This window comes from Syngnathus leptorhynchus, chromosome 16 (assembly GCF_054491065.1).
Source record: "Syngnathus leptorhynchus isolate UIUO chromosome 16, UIUO_Slep, whole genome shotgun sequence".
Taxonomy (NCBI): domain Eukaryota; kingdom Metazoa; phylum Chordata; class Actinopteri; order Syngnathiformes; family Syngnathidae; genus Syngnathus; species Syngnathus leptorhynchus.
In genome coordinates, this window is record NC_141210.1 from 4,282,142 (window position 1) to 4,310,040 (window position 27,899).

Below are 27,899 nucleotides of genomic sequence, written 5' to 3' on the forward strand. Positions count from 1 at the left end.
GTTCTGCTCTGCCGGAGCTTTCATCCACACGGAGAACTTCTCCTCGCCTTAGGCCGTAGGGCCGAAGCACCTCACACACACACACATCACCTGCCATGACTGAGGAATGAAGGAACCAAAAAAGACAGCCTGACTGCTTTGTAGAGCCCTTAAATGCAAAACAGGCTGGCTGAGCAGAAGACCTACCTTGGCAAAAGCTATTTCAATTTCAATTTTATTGTCAAATAGATGTACACGAGTACTTCTTTAATGTTTGAATACAGCAGCATTTCAGGGGTTGCAAAGTCAGCTCATATTTATAGATTCATGAATAGTCATTTCAGAAAGCCAAATCCAAGCTAGTTTCTATTGTAAAAATATATCTTACTGCATGGAATATATTATATATATTATATATATTTCTTCAGATGATTTCATTAGAGGTTTGTCAGATGTAAAAGTATATTAAGTCAAGTCAAAAATGTTCCTTGCAGTAATATGTTATTGTTAGTCTAAAATAGTCTATATATGGTATTGTGATGAATATTGTGTTTGTGGAATATTAAGCATTTTTTATTCATCTCAGGGGTGGCCATTTTGTGATTTGCTGTTGACTGAAAATGACAGGACTCAGATTGCCGACGTCACATGACCACACAACAAACAGGTGAGCCATGCTTGGTCATAAAATACGATACGCTACATTAACACCATTTATCAATTTAAAAAGGTTTGAGAATACTTATTTCCTCTAATATGCAGTAACCGAATTAACACCCAATGTTTGAAAGTCTCATGTTCTACTCCAACCACATAATTGTTCAATGAATACATGAACTTTTGAAAAATAGACACTCCTGTTCTTTTTTTTTTTTTCAACTCTGCTAGTGTTCCTAATATTGTGATCCACGACTGTAATCCATTTATTAGCCTTGTCGTAACGATCCCTACTTGAGCAGTCCCGACCTGCACGCCGGATCCGTGTAATGTGCAACTTGCAAGTTTATAGCGACGCATTAAATATGTGCAAATATTTCACGATGTGCTGTTTACTAACGAGCCCTTCGGGCTATTAGCTGGATTAATCCAATAAAATGTATGAGTCGTAAGATCGACGTGATTAATCGTCTGAAAGATGGACTATAAACGAGATTATTTATATTCTTGCTATCTATTGATTTTTAGATTAACTACAAAGATGAGGGCATAAAACACAGCAAATTGATAGCCGTAATGTTTTTGTTGCTGTACACATTTTGTTTTGAACTCGATATTTGAAGACGCCGCAAAGCGCCAACGGCCGCCATTGCTCCCACATGGCAGTGCGATGATCCCCCCCCGCGCTTAATGTGGATTTCCAGAAAGCCCATTTGTCTAAAAGTCAGACCCTCTGGACCCGTTCAACACCACTAAGTTAATAATCACAGACTGATGTACTTCATATTGTTTTGAAAGACACTTGAAATTGATTGCCGTCATTTGTAAGCGTGTACAGAATAAATGTTATGCGGGCGTGATTCGGTTTGGAGGCGCATAATCGCCGCTCGGCTGCCGGGATGAATGAAAGCTCTTTGGCTCGATATCTTTGGGATCGTTATTTTGCAATTATTTAGCATTATTTTACATACATTTCGCAGCGGTGCATTCAACTGTGCTCAAACTTGGGGTCATTTGTTGAAAAGGTTCTGCTGACGAACAAAGTTTGCGTGCATTTTAGCCACTGAGAGGTTGCTTGTTGGTAAGCGTTTGAGGTTTTTCCGTTTTTAATTTAGATTTTCTCTAAATTAGTTTTGTGAGCAAGTTTGTTAGTTTTCAATTACTTTTAGCTTAATTTTAGCTTTATTTTTTTTGTATATCTGGAGGATTTGGCAAGTATAAGGTAAGAAAAATTGTTAATTAAGTTGTTGGATGGATAAATACAACATTTCCAAGTGTTGTGTTGCTTTGTGTGGCCTGTTGTTGGTGTTTTCCACCAGCAGGATGCACTGTAGTCCCTCCACACATCCAATCCGGAACTATCAAGCAGCCTTTTCTAGTTGCACCAAGGGAGGAGGGAGGGGTATTTGTGTGAGTGCAAGATGGAGAAAATGAATACCATTCTTCACCTAAATGAATATCTGCACTCAAATTAGAGTTTGGAGAAATGATGAAGATTATCTTGTTGCCTAATGCTTAATTGAAGTCATCTTCTAATTAGCTCAGCGGCTATTATTGTCATCCCACTTGCCAACAATTCCACATTCCTAAATCTTTGGCAATCCAATTTTTTATTTTATTTTTTCCCCCTAGAAAGACACTTAAAAGCGGCTGCGTCGGAAGGAATTTTAATCCGTGTCCTCTTGTCGCGGCTTCACTCACCGTGACCCCTTTTTTATTTTTACGCAGCTGAACATTCATTTAGCTTAGAGCTAAATCTCGGAATTAAGGTCTTGTCATTTTTTATTTTTTTTTCCTCCTCCAGCCTCCCTCCTCCCTCATTACGTACTATCTTAGTCTTAGTCGTATTACCTTTTTTCACAAGGCTAAATTAAGTTCACTTGGCCCAAGCTGCAGCACATAATTCTGCTGGAGGAATAACAGAATAAATTTTGGGTGCTAAAACTGCCTCAGCGACCGCAATTGTGACATTATAGCAGCACAAGTCTGTGATGGACTTAAATGAATTAGACAAAAAAAGAGAATAGGCTGTCAAAAAAGAACTACAACGGTGGACAATCCATCTTAATACAAATCCACGTGAAAATAAAAAACAGCTTTTTTTTTGTGTCTTGAGCGCAACAGTCTACAAAAGGAATCGCTCACCAATTTTTTTTTGCTCTCAGTTGAGCTTGAATCAGTCAAGCGCTTGTGATTCTACTACTTGTCGTTTAATTTTTTTTTCTTTAGAGCGGTGAATAGTCTCTTGAGGAACCAAGGCTTAACTGACAGCTGTTGGAAGGCCTGTTTGTATTCCCTTGTCCGCTTTTTCTTTTCTTCGATTTTCTTGCTTTGAAGAGGAGACATTTATAGGCCATTTTGATTCCGTTTTTGACTGTCTCCTTCACGATCACGAGTCCCCCAATCTTTGAAAGTAAATGAGTTGCTTATTTGGCAAACTGCTGCAGTCATAAAATTGGAATTAACTGGACAGCTCGCTAGCTAACTACAGCGGAAGCGCTGAATTACAAAACAATATATATACATATATATTTAAAAAAAGCATTTGGACAGGGGTGTGTAGACTTATTATAATCAATGTAAATAGCCATCTGATGATGATAGTAATGCCATTATGAGACCTTTGACTTCCCCCACGCCAAAGTTAACCTCTATAACTCCGTCAGGCATCATTACACAGCTTTTCCCTCCACTCTTTTTTTTTTTTTTTTTTTCTTTCTCCCCGCCCTTCCACCTCTCCTTTGAATTATTGAGCCTTTTTCTCTCAAGGAGAGCGGGAGAGCGTTTCCCCTCGTCACACGAGTGCGGCGCCGTCAAAGCCGCTTCACCGCTCCTTCACCCGTGTCCGCGGCCACCTCAACGTCGTCTCGTGACATTGACGGAACCGCTCGCACGTCCCTCGCTCGCCGTTTCGCTTGCTCCCTCTCAATCTTATTCTAAGCCTCCCCCCCCCCACCCGCAACCCCCGCTAACTCTTTTTGTTTTAATCTCACCCACTTGCCCGTGCCCGTCTCAATCATCTCCCCCCCCCCCCCCTTTCATTTCTCCACGTCCTCCTTCCCCGGCTCTGTTTCTCTGTAATGTCACGGCCCATAGATGGATGTCATTGAGTTGATGAAGGAAGAAATGAGTCAAGGGAGGAAACGGGTGTGCAAAGGCAAAAGGCCTGATGTGCATGGGGAGGGGGGGGGGGCAGTGGAGGCGGATGCTCCCATGCATTGCCGTCGAGACACTTTGCAGTTAGTGCGCCCCCACTTGCAACGAAGGCCATTCGGAGCGGTGCTTGTGTACGCTCCCGTGCTAATGGCGTTCCATTACAATCCCCCAAAGGAGGTCTTTTTGTTCAAACGCACGTTATTACGCAACGCTATTATGTCACCTGGAACCGAGCGCATTGACTGGAAGATAATATATGTTGGTGCAACAACATCGGTAGTTGCGCGGCTCCGTCTTTTCCTCGCGGATGGTCGAGTCATTGAGGAGGAAGAAAAAAGAACAATGACACATTTTCTACTCTGCTCTGTTTTCCATCACTGAGAGCAATGAAGCAAATTTTCGAGGAGTCAGCGTAATAGGCACTGGTGGCGGTACATGTAATCCGAAACCTCATCAAGGACGCATTTTTGGCTCGGCGCAATTACAACGTCGCAAAAGTCGATGGGAGCTGACGATTAAATACAATGATTTTTCCACGTGTCATCTCCCTTTATCGTTCTTGTCGCTCAGCGGAATTGATCCAATCAGCGGCAAAGCGCAGAAGGCAAACTTTCAAATTCGAGCGTGGCAATTCACAATGACAACAGTAAACAACTCGCCACTCTCTAGCCGCAACTTTTTTTTTTTAGGGAGCGAAGGTGTCGATGCGCAAAGGCTTTGGACTCGAGATTTGTGTTTGAGCAAGAGACAGATGTGTGCTGAGCCACGACGGCGATGAACCTCGTGGGAAGGGCTTTCGGAAAGCTTCCCACCGCTTCTCAAACTGACGAGCAAACACAAACACGCTCGCAGCAATTAAACAGGGATTGTGGCAACAACTTGTTTCTCTTTGAATTTACGGCCTGTGGACAAAAGCACCTTTCTAGGGCGTTTCCAATCTGGCTGGCTGATTATAGGGAAAATACGATTATTCCTTCATTTCACATTTTTGTATCGTACATTCAACTACCAAGTCTACTACTCAAAACTGAAAAATGCTGTTTCCATAAGTGAAAATCGATTAAAATCTTTCCTATTAGTGAAAATCGGAAATACAATTGTATTTTTTTGCGGCTGTGTTGACCAGTCTTATTGTCAGTCGTGTTTGAGAGGTTTCTAAAGGCACGAGTAGTTAGTAAAAAAAATGGTTCCAACCGTGGCATGTGATCTGGGAAGGAATTCGGTAGGTTGGCTCGGTGGCCGTTATTAGTCGAGCTCTGTTAGACCATGTAATAGCCTCGCAGCACAATGGCCGCCCGCTTTTCCAAGAGACGACTTTGCCCGGTGTGACATCCTCATATGGATGAGATTCATCGTACAGCCAAACACGCAGCATGAATGGCTGTGTGAAGTTTTTTTTTTTTTTTTTTTTCCTCAAGTGTTTGCATAAGTGCTGATTTTGCTCTTCCAAACCCTTCAGCTCGGCATTTTTCCGTGCCCTCATCTCCTCGCCACTCATCGGCGCCGCCACGCAGCTTGCCTCCGGTGCCCTTTGCCTCAATTCGTCACACATTAGCTTCATATTACCTCCAGTGGTGCTTGTGTTCCCTCCCAAAAGTAGGAAAACAACAAGTGAACACATTTCAAATCATCAGGAAAACAGATTTTTTGCTTTGGCAGGAGGTTGACAAATTTTACCACGCGTAGGACGTTTTCGAAAATAAATTCCACCTGTCGCTGAAACTATCAAACATGTAAACCGATCTCCAAACAATTTAGATGAACATAGATGTGTTGTCACTTTACAATCTTTTTTTTTTTTTTTTCATTTTTGTCACGGCTTGGATCCATAAGCACCCGCACATGTGCGCATGCAAGCAAGCGTCCAGTATATTTATCCATGTAATAAAGCCGTATTGTTCAAAGAGAGAAAATACAGCGAGTGAATCAACACACCGCCCCGGCGCCAGAGCATTTTACGTGGCATCTGTTTTCCGTTCCTTTGCCGGGCACAAAGGGCTGGACCGGTGCCGCCGCAACGCCTCGGCCAATCGCTCACGGGCCGGGCTCGAGCAATCTGCCGGCTCACGGGGGATGTTTATCAATAAGCAACTGTTGAGCTCGGCAGGAGGACCGTTATTGGGTCAGCTCTGGCGGTGGGATCTTATCCGCTGCTCTCGTTTGGATTCCTTCTCTTGTCATTGTCTCTTTCTATTTTTCCACATTGGTAGTTACTGTAGTACCGCTGGGATCTCATTAAGCCCACCAACTTCAAATAAATAAATAAACTATGAAGACGAAACGAAGCGCATATATATATATACATATATATATATATATTTTTTTTTACATGATATAAAAAGTGAGTCATGAAGAGTTTTCCCTTTTGACACCTTTCTATCAGTCGTCTTTGTCTTGCAGCCCGCGTCTGTCTATTCAATTAATTACAAAAATGCTTCACTGGCACGCCCGCAGCATTTTGCTTGTGCCAAGGATTTCGACAAAAAATAAAATCAAACCAAAACAGGCTGCCTCCTCATGTCCCCCCCCCCCTCTCATTTCCGGCGAGACATGGGAAGAGAATGAGCTCCGTCCTCGTTGGCCATCTTGAGCGCCTCCAATCTTCTGTCCATCTGCAAACGCTCCTAAATGGACAAATCCGGTTTTGTTTAGCTCGCCATTAGAGAAGAAAAGATGCCAGATTGGATGAATTAAATTCTACAGCATCTACATCTCCGCATGTTTCCCCAAATGGGTCCTTTCCCCCCCGCTCTTCTCCATTTTTATATGCCGAGGGTGTGGAGTGAGCCAAGACCAATCCACGAGCGGCTATCAAATAAATGCAGGGGCCTAGATGACCCACAAGCGCGTAGATTTCCGCTTCCAGGATTGGGGTCCCGTGCCGAGCCCGAGGGGGCCATCGGCGTGCGTCACCGAGAAGAGATGAGCATCCTGGAAAAATGTCTTCTTATTGGAATCGATCAGCCTCGCGGGCATCGTACCGGCCGAGATCAGCGCGGGGTGCTGCGAGGTCTGCCTCTGAGATCAGGAGGCCGACAATTTCAGATGAAGAAGGGAATGGTGAGCAATAGGGGGAGCAGGCAAAAGAGGAAGAGAATAGCAGGATAAAAGAAATCTTGATATTTGACTTGAGAGTATTGATTTTTTTTTTTTCTTACTTCTTGAGAGCTGGCCTTGTGCACACAGCCAGTTATTAGATTAGAAGAAAACAACAGTGGCTTGTCAGACTTTGCGTGTGTGTCGCAATAACTTGGCTATGTGCTTATGAAAAGGAGCACAGTGAAAGATCTGGTCAGTCTTGGAAAACTATAACCCAAAAAAATTGTTTTAGTACATCTGGGTTTTTTTTCTTGTCATTTTAAGTCAGGAAATAACTACATCGTACTAAGTGGCGCCCTCTTGTGGAACATGAAAGAATCACTGCTTTAACTATTTCAACATAAAGACCTGCAGTCCAAATCTAAACTGTAGGCCAATACTGGCCCCATTTTTTTTTTTTTGCATGCATGCATAAGAGTGTGTGCCGTCCAACTTGGATGTTATTTCTGCATTTGGAACGGAGCGCCTATCTTTTTGGCCGATGTATCGGCGCGCTTGCTTTGGCGCCTCTAGCACATTTGGACGATGTCGGGATTAGGGGAAGATTATTGCAGTGATTACACAATATCTCCGCTCTAATGATCCCAACTGTTTGTTCATCTTATCAGCCACATTGCACCGGATTCCATAAACGACGCTGTTTGAGAGATAACGTCCGGATTACGTCGCCGTCCTCCAACTCAAACCGGGTTTGGTACAACGCTTGTCTGAAGCCAGAGATGGACATTGGAAATTCACGGCGGGTGACTCAGTGGGGTGACCTCCGGAGTCTGTACAAGCATTAGCTAGAGTGCTCATTGTTCATTGAGACAACGCAGTGACCCCCCCCCCCCCCCCCGGAGACCCCTCGCTCTACTGTGCAGCTGCAGCATATTACCTATATGTGTACTTTAATACACTTTGTGGTGCGGGCGAGTACATTTTCTGGCTGTTGAGGGGAAGACGTATGAGGTTATTAGTGTTCCTGTGTGGTGTGTACATACAGCCCACCGGATCCGGTGGGAGGCGGGCTGCTTTCCGATACAGCCGTGGCCTTTTTGACTTCAACGTGAGAATGTGATGACAGCGTCATGGTTTTTAATCAAGTCAGGCGTTTGTTTGCTTAAACGGGAGGAATATAGTTAAGTGTCAACGCGTGTGCGCGTACGTTACGTTCCATGCTTCTATGCTAGTCCGATCTCCCCATTACAAGGTCGATTAAGCCACTAATCCGCAAAATACACGCGGCCAACAGTATGGCATCGAAAAAAAAAAAAAGTCTCACATGGAAAGAAAAAATGGCGGGATCTTTATTTCCTTGTTGCTACGAGCTTAAGTCACACACCAAAGCCGGCTGCTACAGAGCATGAGCACGAAAATGTGTTTTAGCGTCGTAGCCATAAAGGCGGGGGGGGGGATTAACGGGGACCTTAAATCCCAGCAAAGCGGCCACCCTTAGACGCTCCCCTGGTCTCACAAGACGACTGAAAATACACGTGGCAGGATCTGCGTTGGGTGAGATATTTTTCAGAGCGAGCGAAACGATGGTAATTGATGTCGCTACATTTGCTACGTTAAACCGGCATGACGTAGACCTCCGCCAAAGTCGAACAATTCGAAACACGTCTGCTTGACTCGCTCGACTAGGAAAAAAAAAAAATCATGAACCCATTTTATGCCGGATTTTAAAACCGGGATTTATCTGCCCTTTTTCACGTCGTTGTCTTGTATTAGCCGCTCTGACAAAGAAGCGGGAAATAATATCCAGCCGATATTGTGCATTCACAATGCTTTGGAAAATTGTGATGCGTAAAAGGCACAGATGGATGAATAGTACATTTTCTGTTACGGGTCTGATATGGCTGTTTTGTGTTATATTTGTGGAGAGAGAAGAAAAAAAAAAAAAAGCAATAAAGTAAAAAGTACACTTCCCATCCAGTCTTTTCAGATAAACTCGGCTTGGCCTCAAATTGAATTGTTCAAACAAATCGATGGCAAATCTCTACAAACTTCCATATGGCTTCAATATTTGGATGTCCATATTATACTCCCAGAATAATTTACACTCCAGGCACAGCTGAACTCATCTTTTCCGACTACTGTATGCTATCTATAATCTATAAACCTTCCCTAGCCACGGGAAAAAAAAAAATGGCTGATTTTACTGTACCCCCCAATCCATCTCCAGAAGATCCGCTTCATCCACTCCTAATTGTACTCTCAGATTCACTAATGACAAACTCCCAACATATAGTATGTATCCCTCTCGTCTCGCCCCGCTCTCTGAAGGATCTCCGTAATCTCTAATTAAAGTGCAGGTGGTGTGATTTGAGTCTCCACTAGAGAGACGAGGACCACAGCACCGCCGGCCTTGAAGTGTTCTGCTTCCTCTGAGCTATCCTGACTCCCCCCCTCCAGCCGCCCTCCACCCTCTTCCTAATTTGCCTTGATTCACTCAGAGCCATAATTTAGCCCTGAAGTGTTAATCATTTCTCTTCCTTTTTTTAAAACCCTCATCCTTTCTTGTTCGTCTTTTACAAAGTTGTCTTACTTAACAGCTGGGAATCAGGTTGCCCCCATTTTGTAGCCATAGCCCGTTGTCATGGTTACCTCGCTAGCTTCTTCTCGACAACACAATGAACATCTGACAGTTCCCTGGCGTCGCGTCCGACCTGGATATCCGTCAAACGTCATCACCGGCGGGCGGAAACCCCCAAAACATGACACTTGTGTGTTTATTCCCTCCTCGTAATCTTTGTTTTAATAGCTGCGGCCGGCAGCGGCGGCAAACGCGTCTCGTCGGTGCTCCATAGATCTCGTCTCCTCTCAAAGGAGGCCGTTAATACGCTTGACCTCTCTCCCCGCAGACAGTCGCCCGCTCATCCGTCACCGGCCGGTGCTTATTGTGACAGCAGGAAGTGACTTCCCCGAGATCTGTGGGCCTCGTTGAACTAAAAGCACATCCCGAGCTGTCCGGCCCCTATATGTCTTTATATCCGGATAGCATCCAAACAAAACGTCCTCTTCTATCGGATTATGATGACAAACCGCAGAATTGCCAGTTCCGCGCTACATTAAAAGCCAACATATGGATGGTAATAAAACTAATTAGCATCTGGCTTCCCGTGGTAATTAGCATGACGCAATGCGAGCGCCGACAGTTCATTTGTCCGGCTTACTTATCGCCCATAAAAGTGTAATTAGCCGTGTTAAGGGCACAGGTGATGTATTGTACTGGCGCCAGCCAATCATTAATAATGAATGGATGTCACCTCTGCTGAAACTGCAGGCTGACAAAACCTGCCAGAGGTTGAAATGCATTCAAATGAAATCATCAGAGCCACAAAAAAAAGACGTCTTTTTTTTTTTTTTTCTTTCTTTACCTGCAGGAGAAACTGCCCGGACTTAACGAACGCTATTCTTTCCGTGAGTTTGGTCGAGCACTATATCTACATACAATTATACAAATTACAATTATTCAAGAAGGTTATGTCAAACAAGCAGCCCTACTGAAGTCGACTGGAGCAGAGGGGGGGGGGGGCAAAGTGCTCGTAGAAATGGAGAGACGCAAATGGAGCTCATGAATAGCGCTTTAACCCGTGGGCGCACTCGAAATCTGTCAGGGTCAAACTGCAAACGCAGGGGTGGTGGGGGGCGGTTGGCCGGGATTTAGTAAAAAAAAAAGCTTAATGAAAACCAGAGGCATCATAATTAAATCAGAGCTGGTTTTTTATTTCGCCTTTTTATCGGTTTGGTTTGTGTTTCTCTCGATGAGGCTCTCCGACGATCCTCGTTGTTAATCTTCCGGGCCGCCGTGAATGTTTGGCCTTGCCTCGGCCACATGGAGAGATTCTCAGTTAGCCTCTCTGCTCCCGGAAATGCATAAAATACAGTTATAAAAACAAAAACACGTAAACAACATTAGTCAAGTCACATTTTTTCAAAGCCAAAAATCGTAAAAGTTTGAGTTGTTTGCTTTATCGGTTGCCATTGTAGTTCTTCTCGCTACGACATTAGTCTTCTTCCCAAAGGAAATCCTGAATAATGAAAAACGACAAAAGATTTGTGCTGAGCGGAATATTGTAAATGGACATTTTAACAGCCCAATAAAATCAAATGGGATGAATTATCTAATTCCGCTTTTTTTTTTTTTCTATTTTAATTCATACAGCCTGCACCTGCAAAAAAAAAAAGAGCAACAGCGTCAGTCATTGAAAGGATGAGGTGTAGAGGTGGGATGAATAGTGTGCTGCAGTGAGCCGGTCCCTCAGGAGCACATTAAATGAACGCTTCTTTTATGTGTAGGTGTGTGATGTCCCTTTTTATTTAAAAAAAAAAAAAAAAAAACGAACCTGCTCTCGCTTCTATAGCAACACGCTTCGATGACGTGTAAACGGGGCTCTGCGTGCTCCCTGATAGCAGTCATCCTCGAGTGTTCCCACACTCCTTCACTTAACCAAAATAAAAACACTTCATCGCACGAGAGCCACCGCTGTCTTTTCCCCCCCCCAACCCCCCCCCCCATGCGTTAGTATTAACTTGGACTCGAGCTCGGAGTGGATCTGGAAAGTATTCACGGCACTTCACTTTGTCTGCATTTCATGTTACAGCGAATGGAATAAAAACAGTCAGTTGAACTTCTCCCACCTGTGGGATTTGTTTGGAAAAAAAAAAATTGCACAATGATAAATGCATTCATCCCCCTTTTAAGGAGCAGTCATCTGATTTAAAGAGCTTTTACGTCATCTCTGACCTCTGTTGGCAAGCATTGGTTATTGCAACAACATGAATTGCCAGCGCCTACGCGTGGGTCTGCTCCCGCCCGCGTGGGAGACTCGCTTTGTTATCGAAACAACATCGCCAGTGATATGAATTAGTCGGCTAATTAGACCAGAGATCCGACAGAAATTGCCCGAATAGGTAATATATCACCAGGCCCCAAAAAATACAAAGCACTGCAATAATAATAGTGCTGTGTCACTTGCTTCGCTGAGCCCCCACGCCTTCTTCGTAAATGCTTTGGCACTTTTCTGCAGCATTTAGAGTAGCTACTTGAAATACATTTACTGGAGGTATTCAGATGGCCAGTCACCGCTAATTAGGAAATAAGAAGTTGCGATATTAATCGTGCCTTTAACGTCAAAACCATTACATGACGCCTTTGTGTTGTAACTACTTACAAAGTGGATTCATTCTGTCCAGATGCTAAATGTCAGTGTCTTAAAATCTTTATTAACAAGGTTACATTTAGCATTTCAATTATAAAACCAAGTTAAGCACTGTGTAATAAAATAAAATGAAATGTATTTTCCGGACTATAAGGCGCACCTAAAAACCTAAAATTTTCTCAAAAGCCGACATATATGGACCAAATTCCTAATTTCATTGTGTCATGAAAGTGGCCCGCTGAAGACTATGAATCATGAATCAAAAAGACTATGGATCATTATTTTGTGATTATAAAGTAATTAGTTGCGTATAAAGTTGAAATAAAAAAGATAAAATGGAGAATGATTTGATTTGGATTAAAAATCTGACATGATGCATTAATGGTGCGCCTTATAGTCCGGTGCGCTTTATAGTCCGGAAAATACAGTACTTATAAAGTGGATTAATTCATTCCAGACGATAAATGTCAGCGCTTTATAATCTTTATCAACTGTACTGGCTATGTTTTAGGTCATATTTAGGGTTTCATTTATCAATACAAGTTGACCACAGTGTAGTGAAATAAATGAAAGGCTAGTGCTGTTATCTTATGCTAATTGCGTAACCAACAAAACAGTAGCTCAACATCGATGGGATTAATTCATTTCAGACCCCAAATGTAGTCTTAAAATCTTTTTGGCAATGTTTTAAGTCATGTTTAGGGTTTCAAAGTTAAGCACCTTCTAATAAAGTGAAACAAACGACTACTGCTGTTAGCTTATGCTAATTGTGTATCCAACAAACCACTGTCGATTTCTTTGAATTAAAGACTTAAATCGGAGCTTCCTAATATCAAGAGTGACAAATTTGGTCACTCGCACATTTTCTTGTCGCGATCGCTTGCACAGTGCAAGTCAATTAGCGCCAGAGAGTGCAACGCATGTTGTGTTCATGACAGATGGCGAGTTTGAATCCGTAAGCAGTGTTAAAATTTTCCTTCGCGCAAACACACTCGCACCTGTTTTTGTCGTTGATTTACTTTTGCAGCTGTGCATATTTGGAATGTGTGAGCTTCAAGCAAGTAGCATAAAGGGGAAGGGGCAAGGGAGGGGGCGATGTGGAGAGGATACAACTTATGTGCAGCAAAGCCTCCGATAAAGCCACTGAAATGCTTCCTAAGCTTTACACTTACTCCGAAACATGTCATCTAGGATTAAGTTATAAGCCTTTCTTTCTGGAAAAACTATTAACGGCTCTTTTTTTTTTTATGTCCTTGCAGCTGTGGGGAAAAAAAAAAAAAACACTTAAGAAGTTTTAGGAATTGGTAAACAAGTTCGAATGGCCTTGCAGTGTAATTTGGGCGCACCGTTGCTGCTTCTCATTTACCTTGTCTAAATAGTACGTGAATGGAGTTCAGCGGGATGAGTGAAAAGTTGGTAATGAAGGACAAAATGTGTAAAAAGATGGAAGAGCACTTACTGAGCCAACTTTGTTTGAAAATTGAGCCTGAAAGCTTTTTTTTTTCCTGCTGTCTGAGCTGTTAAAAGCGAGGCTATTAACCTTTCTCATGTACCTCGTCTTTTTTTTTTTTTTTGGGGGTGGGGTGCAAAAACATAGCCGGATCATTTTCTTTTAAAAAAATAAAAATAAAAAATCAGTTTTTATGATGTCATTCAACTTTGTACACGTTTCATCATGGTTTTGTGCAGTGTTGATGATGTCGAGCACTTTTATTATCTTCCAACTCTGGGGGAATATCTTTGAGCGTCGGCTCCACTGACAGTCGAACGCACAACGACGGGAGCCGGGCATCACCACCTTTTTTTTTTTTTCTCCCCTCCTTTCGTTCTTCTCCTAAATCAATTCTCAACGGCGGACTTCAGTAAGCTCATTAGGCTCTCGCCGGGCAGCAACTCTATTACAGATGCATAATTACCACACTCCCCCCCCCTCCCCCTTCCTGTTTTGAAAGAAGCACCTTCATTCCGGGAGCGACGATGATTATTGTTATGATACATCACTTGGGAGCTGAGAGCTGGAAATATTCTTTACACCGCGCTGGATCACCTCTACAAGCTGTGCGCTCAGACTCTTAGATGAACTACTTAGAGATGATGATTACAACGGAGCTTTCAAAACCTGCTTTTGCCTTTTGCAAAGCACTCCAAAGGTGGATTTAGATATTCATTGTGTTCAGTCAATGTCCTGCTGTTTGGAATTGATCAAGCTTCAGTGCTTTAAAAAAAAAAAAAAAGTTGACAATGTGCAGGCGGTTCATAAAATATGTCAGGGTGGACATATCTGGATTATTGTTAGCATTTAATAGGCATGTAGCAAAATGGTCATATGTTGTGCCTACATGATCCAAATGACTCACTTTGTAATAATTACCTCCCAGGGAAGAAATAGAAATGATACAATGAAGGCAACACATTCTACTGGAATGTGTGAAAACGTTTGGCCGTCTCTAATAAGACTTGAGAATTTGATTCGCTCCAATTTTTTAATGACCACTGAGTGATTCCGATGAGAAAATACCGACGGCACCTTATAATGACCCCGGGAATATTACGTACGCCGCTTTCCATTTGATCTCTATTGTCGTCCCTCGTACACGCCGAAACGGAATCGCCTTCGGCGGGTTCGCCGGCGTGTGAAATCGACGTTGTGTATTTGCTACATTTACATATGTTCCCTTGCGTCCGCATAGGAACGTGTACGGCGGCTAGTGGATGTACGTATATGCTCACATGAAAAAAAAAAAAAAAAAAAAAAAAGCACAGATGGGATTCGGGTGGCGAGAGCAGCAAAAGGGGCAGCCATTTTGCCTTCGTGGGAGGTGTAAAAGAAATATGGAGATAATAAGTATATATTAAAAGACATCCACATGCCAAATTATTAGGAACACCAAAGATCTGGATCTTATTAGTTTGTCCAAGTGTACTTTGATGACATGTGAGTGTCAATCCCCGTGTGGCTCTCAAACAAACTCGTGCCTCGGCTCATAAGCCTTCAGAGAGCCGATGTTTCATTAAACCCGTCCGATCCGAGCGCGGCGTCCCGCCTTCCTGTTTACCTCACCGAGGGCTTCCCAGTGGGAGAGCATCTCACGCCGGCAGTGTGCGCTGGGAAAAATGACATTTTCAATCCAACCCACACATGGAGGGAGTGACTCAACAAGCACTTAGCGCCTCGGTTCAGCACCTCTCCGAACATGTTTTATTAAATGTTACTGGTAGCCGGAACCTCCACTCCACCCCCCCCCCCCTCCCCAATCGATAAAGAGAAGCTTCAGCCAGAATATTTAAACGGCAAATTGCCGCTAGAGGTTCTCATCAGGTGTGGAAATAAAAACGGTCAAATTGTGTGGAACACTCTCGTGAGAGATTGGCACATTTGGGAAAAAAAAAATCTGTCGTTTGCTACTTTATTTTTTGGATGTAGCCTAGCACGGCTAGCAGTATCGTAAATATCTTTGATTGGAATGGCGCCCCCTCTCTGGCAGCGCAGGAATCGGCCACGCTAACGTTAGCGCGCAATCACGCTCGTTCCGAGGTGAATACGTTTCTTGAGGGGGTGATTAAATGAGAACATTGCAGAGGAGGTGATACATGAAACGAAAGCGAAGGAGCATGAGAAACTGGGTGGAGGAGAAGCGAAAATTGCCAGGTGGGTGGAGGAGAGGCCGAGAGTAAAAGACATTGTGGAGAAAAAAAAGAGTGGATGAAGATTTAAGGAGGAGGAGGAGGAGAGTTTTGGTGAAGCCCGGTTGCAACAATAACTGTTTCATTATTCGGTGCGAGGAAGGCGGAAGCATCTCCGGAGACATTTACCGAAACAGCTCGAGGGTCACATGATCACACCAATCTATTTCGAAAATTGCAACACTGTTTCACGTAACGACAGAGAGAAATGTCACAAAATCACGGCATTTGAACAGGAGTGTGTCGACTATTTATAGCCCGTGATGATTTTAGCGCTGATACGTTCCCGCTCACTCAAAACATTATTGAGGAAGACATCTATAAAAAAAAAAAGGATGGATAGCTATTACGCAACTGAGACGAGTTTGATCATTGCTGATGATGTATCAATATTTTGACGCACATTAGTTTTCAGACAAAAACGTAAGCGTGACTTTCATGATGTGCCCGTCTATTTTTACTGTTGGTGTGAAACGTGAATGCATCAGTCAGCCAGATGGGCGTGTCCTGTCCGTGCGGCGGCCTCGTCGCCGGCCCTTATTAAAAAGCGAGCCCGGCTCGTCATTAATCAGCCAGAATGGACGACAGCCCAGCCGGGCTATCGGACTCCCGCATCGCCGCGTTGCCCGGCGGGGCTGTCCTTGCACCAGGTAATATTCCTCTTCCCCAGATAACGGCGTGATCGATCGACCCGAGCTTCTCTGATTGGACTGTCGGGGTCTAACACCGCCATTCATGTCTGTGAGTTTTTATCAGAGAAGCCCGATGAACACTTTTAGGAGATTCATGACTCTCATCAAAAATATTAATTTGTCAGGCAACTAATCGCAATCTTCATATCGCTTGTAATTTCATCACATGAATGTGCCATTGCGTCATTCACTACCATTGACGACTTAAGACGTCAAAGATCAATCTCAACAGAACTGTCAGGAAATGAGTTCATATTATCAGCCATGTTCTTCTTTTTGTTCATATTTGGACTCACTTCATGTTGAGCAACCCTAAAATGTGACACCTCATTCATCCATAAGCGCCGTTGTTAATTCTGGGACCCTTCCAGGAATCACACACACACACACACACTTCTTTGAGCGACGCCTGGTGAGTGATGCACACATCAGTCCGATAATTGCTGTAGTTAGTGTTTCACTTTGATGAATGTGGCTTCATTAAGGCTCCTTGAAGAGGATGCAGGTGTCACGGCGAAGTCAATTGGGGTGGGATGCCGGACGTCTGATCAGGGGGGGGGGGGCTTCATTCCGCACCACTAGATGTCGCTCTTCTGATTTTGACTGAGCTTCAGGCTGGCAGAGGAGGTGAGCTAGGTCACACATGGAGCAGAGTCAGGTGGGAGGAAAGGCTACGGTTGTTCTTTTGAAACCAGAGTACCCCCCCACCCCCCCCGCGAAACAATCGATTGCGAAACACGGGCTGCATTCTACAGATATAAATACACATTCAAATCATGAATGAAATGTCTTTTGAAAAAAGTCCATTTGTAAAGAAGCTCTTTGGTTGAATTATTCCACTTCCCTTTTTAACACTCCACCACTTTGCTTGGCATTCCTTTCCTTGAGATATGCCTCTAAGCGCCCCCCCCCCCCTTCCGAACCTTCTCCGCGCTCTTGATTACCTTCTCTTCCATAGCGACGTGCCACGGAGGTTATTTTGTTTTGCATTACTGGGTCAGCAACACAGCGGAGCGTTCGCCCACGAGCGGTTTATCTCAGCCAACGTAACGAGATTTTTGAGAATCCCACCGGAACTGCCCGACATGTTTGCGAGCGCTACTGTTAAGCTTTTCCGATCACTCCTCCAAATTTTCCATACTCCTACATTTGCGCTAAATTACAAAACACATCATACGTGATATTTCTATAATGTCTTTAATTCTCTTTCGATTGTCTCGGAACCAAGATGGAGCCTACTTAATTACGTATTAATCACCATAACGGAACTCTGATTAGTCGTAAATGCTATTTAACAACTCACAAATCACATTTGTCATACACCTGAACAGCAAATTTGAGCTGACCAAGACAAATCTGATGAGTTTGAACTCTCAACATGATATTTACCTCAACATTGACCAAAAAGTGGCCGTACAATCAAAGCTCATGTGTGATTAGGAGAAAATATGGAAAAAAAAACACTTCTTATAGCTGTAACAGGCCGAAAACGGGTAAACGGATATGTATGATACTCCAGGCAGAAATACTTGAATTGATTTTCTTTCCTGTAAAACGTGTACGGCGAGAAAACACATTTACTCGTTTAATGTCCGTACGAAGCCTCGTCGTCTCATTTTGTCACACATTTTGTCACACTTGTTGTCGCTGTTTCTTGCCTTCTGTTCATTCCCGTTTCTTCTTGTCGCTTCCTCGCCTTGTCTTGCGTTCTCTACTTTGTGATTGTTGGATGTCGGCCATTTTAGAAAAGGTTCCAACCATTATGAGATGCTTAATACCCAAAGATGTTTTGTTTTTGTTGTCAAAATATAACTCCAGCCATTATTTTTAAGAGGTTGATGCTTTTTTGCTGCCCACTCTTCGCAATGGCTTCCTATTCCCCAATCAGACACGGCCGTGTCCGTAAACATTGTTAATGGTCTCCCCCATCTTTGGCGAAACTCGGCGCAGTCGCTAATTGGGATAAATGCGAGCCCACGCTTCGTTTAACCTCCTCGCCTATATTCCCGCCTGTCTTCTCCGCTCTTGTTTTTTCTCCTTCGCGTCTCCTTAAAGCCCAGCGCTACGCTGGCTCTGTCATCGGGTCGCTTCCTTTACTGGTGCCGCTCTGCGCCCGTTAATGGGGCCTTCCATGCTCTTTTGATACCGCCGATGTTCTTATAATCCAAAACACACAAAGAGCAATGGACAAGTCGTCCACGTGTTTTACGAAATTTCAAAAGTCTTACCAAGTATTTAACATATTTTTTTTCCCCTATAGTATACATTACAAAATATTCATGTAAATCACTTCTTCCATTTTCTATCACCAGAAGCTATTGCGCATTGAACCATAGTATAATTCACACATATGCATACTTCACATAGCTCCGAGTTCAAATAAAAACAAGTTAATGTGATATTATTCATTATGATTTATTAGCGTGTTGGTTGCGTTTGGGTAATGCCCTAATGTATTCATGGCTCTTGCTGCACGCTCTTCGCTTTCGCTTATGTGATGTAATCTCTCCTCCCCAGGCTTGGACCCCACCTGTGGGAGGGAGGGAGGGAGGGATGGGAGGGGCTGTAACGTGCTTGTGTGATGTAAAATGCCTAATTTGAGGGTGGGGTGATTGATGGTTTAATATTGCAGCCTGCAACCTTGCTGCCCCCACCTACCCAATGAAGCTGCGGGCAGGCACCAAAGCGAAGTGTGTGTCTGTGTGTGTGTGTGTGTGTGTGTGTGTGTGTGTATAATGTCACTTCCCATTCTCACTTTCAAAGCCAGCAGGTAGAATTAAAGCAATTCCGAGTTGGTTTTGTGTGTTTGCGTCCACATCGTTCGTGTGTGTGTGTGTATGCTGGCGCATTAGCTGCGTGGTGCCGGAGCTAAAATCTATTTAGATATATTAACTGCGGGCCCGAGTCGCTGGTCAGTTATTGCAAGCCCCCGTTTGTTTTTGTTTGCTCATTTTGAGCAGTCCTCCCTCATCTGGCTCGTCGTCGCCATTTGCGGCCTAAGTGTCACTTATCCTCGGCCCTTTTGTTCGCTTCTTCTACTTTCATTACATTTGTGTCCTCAGTTGCACGCCATGTTTAGTGGAAAGTGTCATTCCTGCATTCTCTTTTCAGTTTGTTGGCCCGGATATAAAATTAAAGTCACGTGTGTCACAATAAGATTCGTTATTAGTTTTGGTGAAAGTTGTTGAAAGCGAAAAACAACAAAAGTCCCGCCACAGTAATGATACTCATTGAAGCCTGTCCTTTCTCCATGCTTCTGTCCCCCCCCCCCCCATCATGCCAAAATGAAATACACCCTTTGAGCAGATAGAGACCTGACATCTGTATTAGTTCTAAAAGTTAGACAAAGCGCATTCATCACCACTTTGCCGTCGATTTGTATTCCGCACGGCTCTCCGAAGGGGAATTAATCATCGTACGCCTGCGAGTCATCTCGCCTTGCAGAAACTATAGTGCCATTATGTTGTTTGTCTATTATGAGCCATAAGGAACGTCTGTCACGGCGACTGCGTAATGCCGCGCGGCACGGACAAGCTCGCTCTCCTTTTTTCGCCAAGTTTTGGAAGAGGAGGAGGCGCGCCCGCACACACAACGCACGTGCAAATCTCGCATGCTAGTTCGTGCTAATATGTTTTTAATGTCTTTGGGAGGCTGTCGACATCTCTAATTTGTTTTTGTCTAAAGCCGTGTGCTTATGTGCATAGGGGACATCAATGCGGTAAAAATAGCATTTCTCATTACCAAGACTTTCCTTCTCATTTATTTTCTCACAAGCCAGTTTGTCCATACCAGTTGCGCCCCCCCCCCCCCACTCCCCTTAACTCCGTGAAGTATCCAAAAGTTTCTGCGGGAATGATAACAGTCCAAAGCTGGATTGCTGTCAGGCTGCTTGTTGTCGGTCCTCATCATTTGCTTGAGGTCAACCGAAAACGAGGTCTGCAAATGAGCCATCGGATACCTTTTAAATGGCACAAATGAGGCCCATGAGAAATAGTGGACATGTTTTGCTACTCACCCCACCATCATTACATTTTTTTATCACATACATCACTTAGCAGGCGAGGTAAGATAAAAAAAAAAAAAATAGGTTGATTTTCCAAATATTCAATTTAATGTGAATACGTTTGCAAACTGGGCTCTACATTTTATTGAGGCTTCTTGCCTCATAATTTTTGTAATTTGTTTTCCCCCAATGGCAAATTTCAATGTTCTCCAGTTCACCTCTTTGATTTTTTTTATTTATTTTTTTTGGTAGGGGGTGGGCTTTAGCAGTTCCGTAGTGAGCGCTTCATCCTCATAGGCCGCATTTGTAATCATTTAAATTTAATTGCTCTCGTTGGCTTTCAACTACTGGGAAACACGTTTTTAGTCTTTAATCAAACACGATGGAACATTCTTGTCATGGATCTTCCGCCCGTTTGATCTCCATCCGTATGATGAATGATTTAAATTCCACGCTAAAAATATTCCACCTGGTCGAAAGCATTGCGTGTTGAGCATACAATGGCTGAAGTTGAACGACGAGTTTATCTAAGATCACCAAACCTTTTGCAGTCTAATTAAAGACTCTTATGGACTGCATTTTTTTTTTTTTTTTTTTTAGTTTTGCAGTTTACTTTCCATGTCATGTGTTTGTGCACTCTTGCGCAATCACCCCCTCACAATTGAAACAGTAACCGGTTTCAAAGTGCAGTAAAATACAAATAAATCAAATAGCAAAGATCAAAATTTGGAGAAGCAATATATTTCAAAATCCTCTGCCCTACCTGCTACCCCCCCAAAAAAAATATTTGCTGAGCGGGAATGAACGGGCACTACTGCTATAGAAAATTGATTATGGGTGTTACAGTGTGACTATTTTGCAGCCAATGAGTGCCAAATGCCAGAATTGGTATGTTTGAGAAGATGTCAGCTTGGCCTAAATTTATGAATTGCATTCTGTTTCCATAGTAATGGGCAGAGATGAGTTCCAGAGAACAACGCTTTCTGATTACTGTTTTCAGCCGGTCGAGATAGTTTTGTATCCTCCTGAGCATCTCTCCCTCCAATAACTGTTGCATCTATTCCCTCCCCCCCCCTCGACACAGACAGGGAATTTTGTCTCTTTGGTTCACTGGCCAGTTTTCAAGTCAATTTGGACGTGGCTCTTTTTAAAATGATTACGCCGCCGGATCAGAAGAAAGCCAGCGGGGTGATGCAAATCATCCCCTCGCCATAACGGAATACATTACCGTCGGCCACTTCACGTTGCTGTGGAAACTGTTTAAGAGTCAGCAGGTCTGCCAAGGGCGTGCTGATAAATGTATGTGAGTGTGTGGGCGTGTTGCCTTTTCCTACGTTTTGTCAATTGACAAGCCGGGCGCGATATACGTTGAAGGGAAGCTGGTGAAAATAATGGACAGATGATGAATTGTGTTCTATGCACTTACCGGACACTTTATTTGGCGCTAATGAGTTTTTGTCAGTGCATTGGATAATTCCTTCCAAACAATGCTCAGTTTGGATTGACACTGAGTGTGGTTACGTAACCAAACTGTCATGCTAGCTACTTAGCAAAATAATGGTGGTACGCATATTAGCATAACTGTCTGGAAAGGAAAACGGGGAGAGTGTCCGGATAAAACGTGGCATATTTCTGCTAGCGAGGTAGCTATCTAACCAGCTAACAAATTAAACCGCTAGCTTCCCTCTGTAACATTAACATCAAGCTAAACGGTTTTCATGAAGGCAAATACAAAATTGTTAATATTCTGCCAAACTGCTGAGTTGAGTTGACGCCACAAAAATTCGGCTCACGATCGTGACTCTTATATGGAAACTCAAGTCTTTCGTATCTCAACGCCCGCCGTATTTTGAACAGCGTATTTAGCAGTCGCAGTCCAAACTAATTACGTTTTAATAGCTTTTTGCGACTGTTCCTAATATTGTGGCTGCTGGGTGCCGTAATAGAGTGAGCTTTAAATTCCTCTCTGCGAAGTACGATTAATTGACTACGTTAATGAAAGTGTGAGGCGCGTGGTCACTGATGCAACACACACACACACACATGCACATATGCGCTGTCCTCTTTCTGCAGGCTCATATCATTACCCACCATTACACCCCCCATTTGGCATCCGCCGGCCAGATCGATGGAGGCCGATAACTCTGTCTCACTCCGGGCCGGCCCATCTATCTCTATCTCGCCAATCCTCATACCTCGCCTTCCTTGTATCTTTTTCACAGCGCGCTCCCCTTTCCCCACCCCTGCTCTCCCGCCTGCAAACTGTATCAAAATGACTCTCCACCCCGCGTCTTTGTCACTTGCGCTCGGCACCAAAGTGTCTCTTCATCTCCCGGCGGCCAAACGCGCCCGTCTAACGCTCGCTAATCTCCCGAACGGTCCCTTGTTTCCAAGACATATTTCCCTAAATCGTAGTGTGATGACGGGCATATCAATCACCTCGTATTTCCATTTTGCTTCTGACCGCCTTTCGGCTTCACTTGAATCCACCTCCTCGTCTTTCATCTTCCTCGCAGTCTGTCACCCATCTTCTCACAGTCGCCGCAGCTGCGTCTGCAATGTGATTCTTTGTCTATAGAGTCAATCAAGAACATTTTGATTGCAACTCTGAGGATACAAATTAGAATCCACTCCGCCCCCTTTATTACGGTCGACTACTTGACAAGATCAAACTTTATGCCGTGGAAAACAGGAGGACATAAAATTTCCATCATCGTGATGCTTAAGAGAAGTCACAACTCTTTAGCCCCGACTCTCCTTCCCTTGACTTACTCTGCAGAGCGAGCTAATGACGCTCTTGCCCCAACTGCGCCATTCTCTGATCCTAATTTCATTTGGATGGAGCGAGTCTTTCAGACGTCTACAGTCCGGCTCCCCTTCCATGGATTTTTTAGCTCGGCCGGTCGCCGATTTAATGGCAAGGAGGCTGCGCCGCGGGGTCGACCAGAGCAACAATAAACACATCTGTCACCGCGTGTGCTCACGGACTAAAAGCCATGATGAAGGGAGAGTGGGGCAGATTTTTAGGGGAGGAAAACACGGCAGTCTCTCTCTTGCAACATCTGATCATGTCCGTGTTGTAATCGAATCCAAACTTCAAGTGCAATAGGATGGTTGACACTCACGAGGGGATTAGACTTAGTACATCTTTGAGACTCCGCCTTTGACGCACACGGGAGAGAAAATGCCCCTTTGTGCGTCACATCAAGCAACACTGTGTCCTTCCATTTTTATTTTTATTTTTTTAAACGCAGTGGCTTCTGCAACTGATTATCGCTTTGGGAGGAGCCCGCCGCAGCGACGAGAGCCGGAGTTCCTCCTGAAGAAAACTTTCCACATTAAACGAGATGAAACTGTTTGCGTACTTTAGTTAATGAGAACAAATGTGGTCGCTTGAAGAGAGACGACCCAAGCGTCTTAAGAATTCATATGGACAAAATGTCCTCCAGCTAGAGTTGAATACTTCGCCCAACGAAAAAAAACAAAAACGCTTCAACCATACAGCAAGAATAACGACTCACCGGTCTTGAAAGATAACGAGCATTGTTGAGGTAGCAAAAGGCCCGAGGGACCTCGTCTACGACTTCCCCGGTATTGGTCCACGAGAACTGTCTGTTCTAGTTTTTGAGCAGTAAAGCGAAATCGATGAGTTAACTAAAGAGCCTGGAGATATAAAAGGATCGTGCGGAGGCTGGAAGGCTAGAGATAGTTGGGAAACATTTATCGGTGTAATTTCAAATTTAAAGAATGTTCTCGTACTTTGCAAATTCATCACTGCGCTGTAGAGACCTAGTTATTTTTTAGCACAGATTTGACTGTACTGTAATACAGGACTTGGCCTGCTCAGCTGTTTTGAGTTAGGGTTACGCTGCAGAAAGAATATTTCACAAATCTGCGAAGCTACAGTTCCATATGTCCAACCAGGAGACAAATCACCCCGCTTTGATGCCAAGGCCTGAAGTAAAGCCACGGAAAAGGCCATAGATCTCGACACTGAGATAAAAGTAATCGGGATCTCCAGATTAAAGGCCTACGAAATTTATTGAGAGCTTCGGGTGTAGCACTCCAGTTGTTTCTTGGCGGCGGCTTCGGCATCGCCATTCAAATCTATATCGGTGGATGTTGAACAGAGTGAGGTTCCCTCTGCTGATAAAATTCTCCCGAGATCCGGCTCCATCAGTATGTGCGAGGGGTACAGCGGGATCTAAAGGACGGATCCCATTTCAGCTGATCCAGCACTCTTGAGAGTCCGAAAGACCTGGACAAATCTGTGCGCGGGCTATGAATGTGATTTCATTGTTGAAAGTGAGAAATGAGAACCGGCGGGATATAGTGGAATCTACTTGGCCTGTTCACACCGATCTGTTTGTGTGGGAGTGCATTAACATGGATGTGGGCAAGAGGGAAGGCGAAATATGCAAAGTAGAGCGAGGAAAGACGAGTTGCTCCTTAGCAGCTACGCTAAAAGGACCAGGCGTTTCCTTGACTCTTGGCACCTCACGGAGGAGGTTTCTATTATTTCCCACAAAGAGGGAGACAACCTGACGGGAGAATTTGAAGTTTTGTAACAATTGCCCAATTTATTATATTTTATCGTCGAGCGAAGGAGGTGTAAAGAACACACAAAACGGCGCCTGGGGTGAAAGTCTGCAAATATATAAATAAAGCAAAAGTGACAATTAGAGGGTGTCGGATTGCGTAATGCCGAAGATTAAGATAACAAATCAGGAGCCAATTAGTTATCGGCATTTTATATGGCGAGATTTGAGGAAAGAGTTTGGAAAGGTTGAACAAAACATTTTATTGAATTTCTTTTTTTCAGAACCTCAACAATATTAGTATTTGCTGCGGATGACAAACTCATTAATCCCCAAAATCAAATAGATCCGGAGCTCCTCTCAACAGATAAATGCAATGAATATGTTTGTTATTCAAGTGAAAAAGAGCAATCCAATCGACACAACATTTTCCAGGAACAACTCAATTACCACATTTTTGACACGGTTAATTTGAAAAATATAACAACACAGCAGCAGCTGAAATTAAACAAAATTGACATCATCGTTTATGGCATTTTTGAAACAATATTGACAAAAACAGGGGTGTGCTCACTTTTGTGAGATCGTTTATCTACCGCATTTGTGCTACGCAGTACGTGTGTTAATTTCTATTCAACTATTCAGCTACTCAAATGTCACAAATGCTATTTACGTGCGAGCGCGCACAAAAAATTCTCTCGGCTGTCTCGCGTTGCGTAAGAGGCGGCTCTCGTCTTATCTTGTGATTCGAACGCCGGTCTTCGCGGGGAGGCGCGCAACACTGCAAAAATAATGAGCTTGCGTTGCCAACCCGAGTCGAAGTGTTTGTGTTGACGCGTGTGTATTTTTGTGTGTGTGTGTGACTGGCCGCTCGCTTCCTCCTCTCTGGCAGTGTTGGTTGGAGGCTTTCTGGCAGTAAAAAGCGGTATTGAAATCCAAGATTTGAACGTCTTCATGTAAGAAGTCGGTTTGATCAATGTCTGCTGCGCATCTCACACGCTTTAGGGCACAGTGAACCGCTGATAGATGAAGTCCTCTGAGCGTGTGTTATGTGTGTGTCCAAGTATTGATGCGTAGGTGTAAAGCCAGTACAAAAAAAAAACAAAAAAAAAGTCTAAGTCCAAATGTGTGTGTTTGATTTCACGCCGGTCCAGCTAGCGTATCGTGTGCGAACGCTAATTGAATCGGCTCATTGCGAGTCTCTCATTAGGATTGTCTTACTCAAAGCTTGCATCAGCAGACACCGGCGAGTCTGGACTCGATCGCCCGCCCCGCCCCGGTCCCGGCGGTCGAGCCTCGTCAGGAGGCCCCCGGAGCCCGGGTTTAAAAAAAAAACTTTTAATGGAGCCGGCAATCCGATTAAAGTCGTCGCGCTGTTGATGTTGAGATAAGTGTTTGAGCGAGGATCAGCTCTGAAAGCACTCCTTCAAAAGACCCCAGAAAAATCTGTATCTTGTTTTTCGGTTTGTTCATACGTTTTGAGGCGATAAAATGGCAAGGGGGGGGGGGAACGTGGACACGCTCGGCCGCAGCGGCGATGCGAAATAATGACGGCAGATAAAAGGCGCCGGCGCTTCTGCTGACAGACTGATTGGTGCTTGATGAATGAAGGTGCGCGAGTTTATTTTTACTCTTTTGATTCTCAGAAATATCTCAGCATGTTTGTTGACGTCTGCGCTTATTTCGTTTTTTTTTTTTTTTTCTTTCCCAAAAACAGGTAGCACTTAAAAAGCCTCCATATTTATACTCTGAGATTTCATGCAGCTAGGACGGGGGGAGCAATTCTCTGAAGTTCCGGTTTATGGCCAGACTCAAAAACAAAACGACTTTTAATGGACGATCACGCTCGTCGAGGATTAACTAAACACGCGCAACTTAAAAGACCATGACGGTAACTTCCGTGAATAAAGCACGACGACTAACAAGTACAGAACTTGTGCCTTCCCTCCCACTTGGATGCTCGACGTGACCTTTAACCTACAACATGTTGTGGTTGCCTGACCTTGCATTTTGACTTGAACCTTCTGTGTATTGCTTCGGGTGTATTTTGCAATAATGCAGAATTCATCGTACAGAGCTTGTTTGGTCCCTCGTGGATGCATAGGTGAATTATTAGATTGGACTTTTCAATAAGATGTAGTGCACTGCTACTAATCCAATACGGCTCCGAGACGGTGTCAATCAAAACTGTATTATTTGTAGATACGGAATTTGGATCTCATCCCCAGTGATTGGACAGGCCGCCAAATTGAGCGTCGAGGCGGATACATGTTAGCATGTGATGGTAAATTGAGAATTTGCAAGAAGTGAGGGCAAACTGGAAGGTTTGTCTTTTGATTTGATGATCAATGTTGAAAAGTTTCTTTCGAGCTCATCCATTGAAACAAGGTTCCTCCTCCTTCCTTATCCAATGGCCACGTCAACAACCTCTCTCCGCTTTAATTAGGAAGTGAGCTCAGCCAGAGGAGTCACTAAACGAGTACGCCGCTTTCCTCTGCCCTCCTTCATCCCGCTTTGACCTTTCCGACGTGGCCTTTTCCTGTATAGTTGTCCTCGGGGCCCGAGGATGCGGGCAGAGCCGGACTGCGTAGCGACTGGATCGATGGAGCCGCTTTCAGACACACCCGGAGTACCCGGGGTGGCCTTTGTGACACGCAGATAAAGACAAACCTCTCCCCGGGCTGTGTCGGCCCATACGCCCCCCCCCCCCCCTCGAAGTTCGCACGGAACAAAACGGATAAATCAAAGATGGGATCCACGTGTGTGGGGAGTCATACTAATATTTCCAATATGACAGTGACAATATTGTAACTTAACCTTTTCTTAAAGGCAGAATAAAATCCTTCCATCCATCTGTGCTGAGACAGCCGAAAGAGCCCGGAGGGGCGGGGTCCATGTATATTTACCAAAAGCTCCGCTTCATCCATCACCGGACGCAGCGTGC

The 27,899-nt window shown here is 44.0% G+C and overlaps 1 protein-coding gene across 6 annotated transcripts in view; it reads left to right on the forward strand.

Moving 5' to 3' along the window:
- adgrl1a (adhesion G protein-coupled receptor L1a) overlaps nt 1–27,899 on the forward strand; it is a 123,840-nt gene that overhangs the window by 2,843 nt on the left and 93,098 nt on the right. For all 6 annotated transcript variants that reach the window (XM_085933115.1, XM_085933114.1, XM_085933119.1 and 3 more), the window contains one exon: nt 566–646. The gene's annotated coding sequence lies outside the window, so the exon portion shown is untranslated. The remainder of the gene's footprint in view (nt 1–565; nt 647–27,899) is intronic.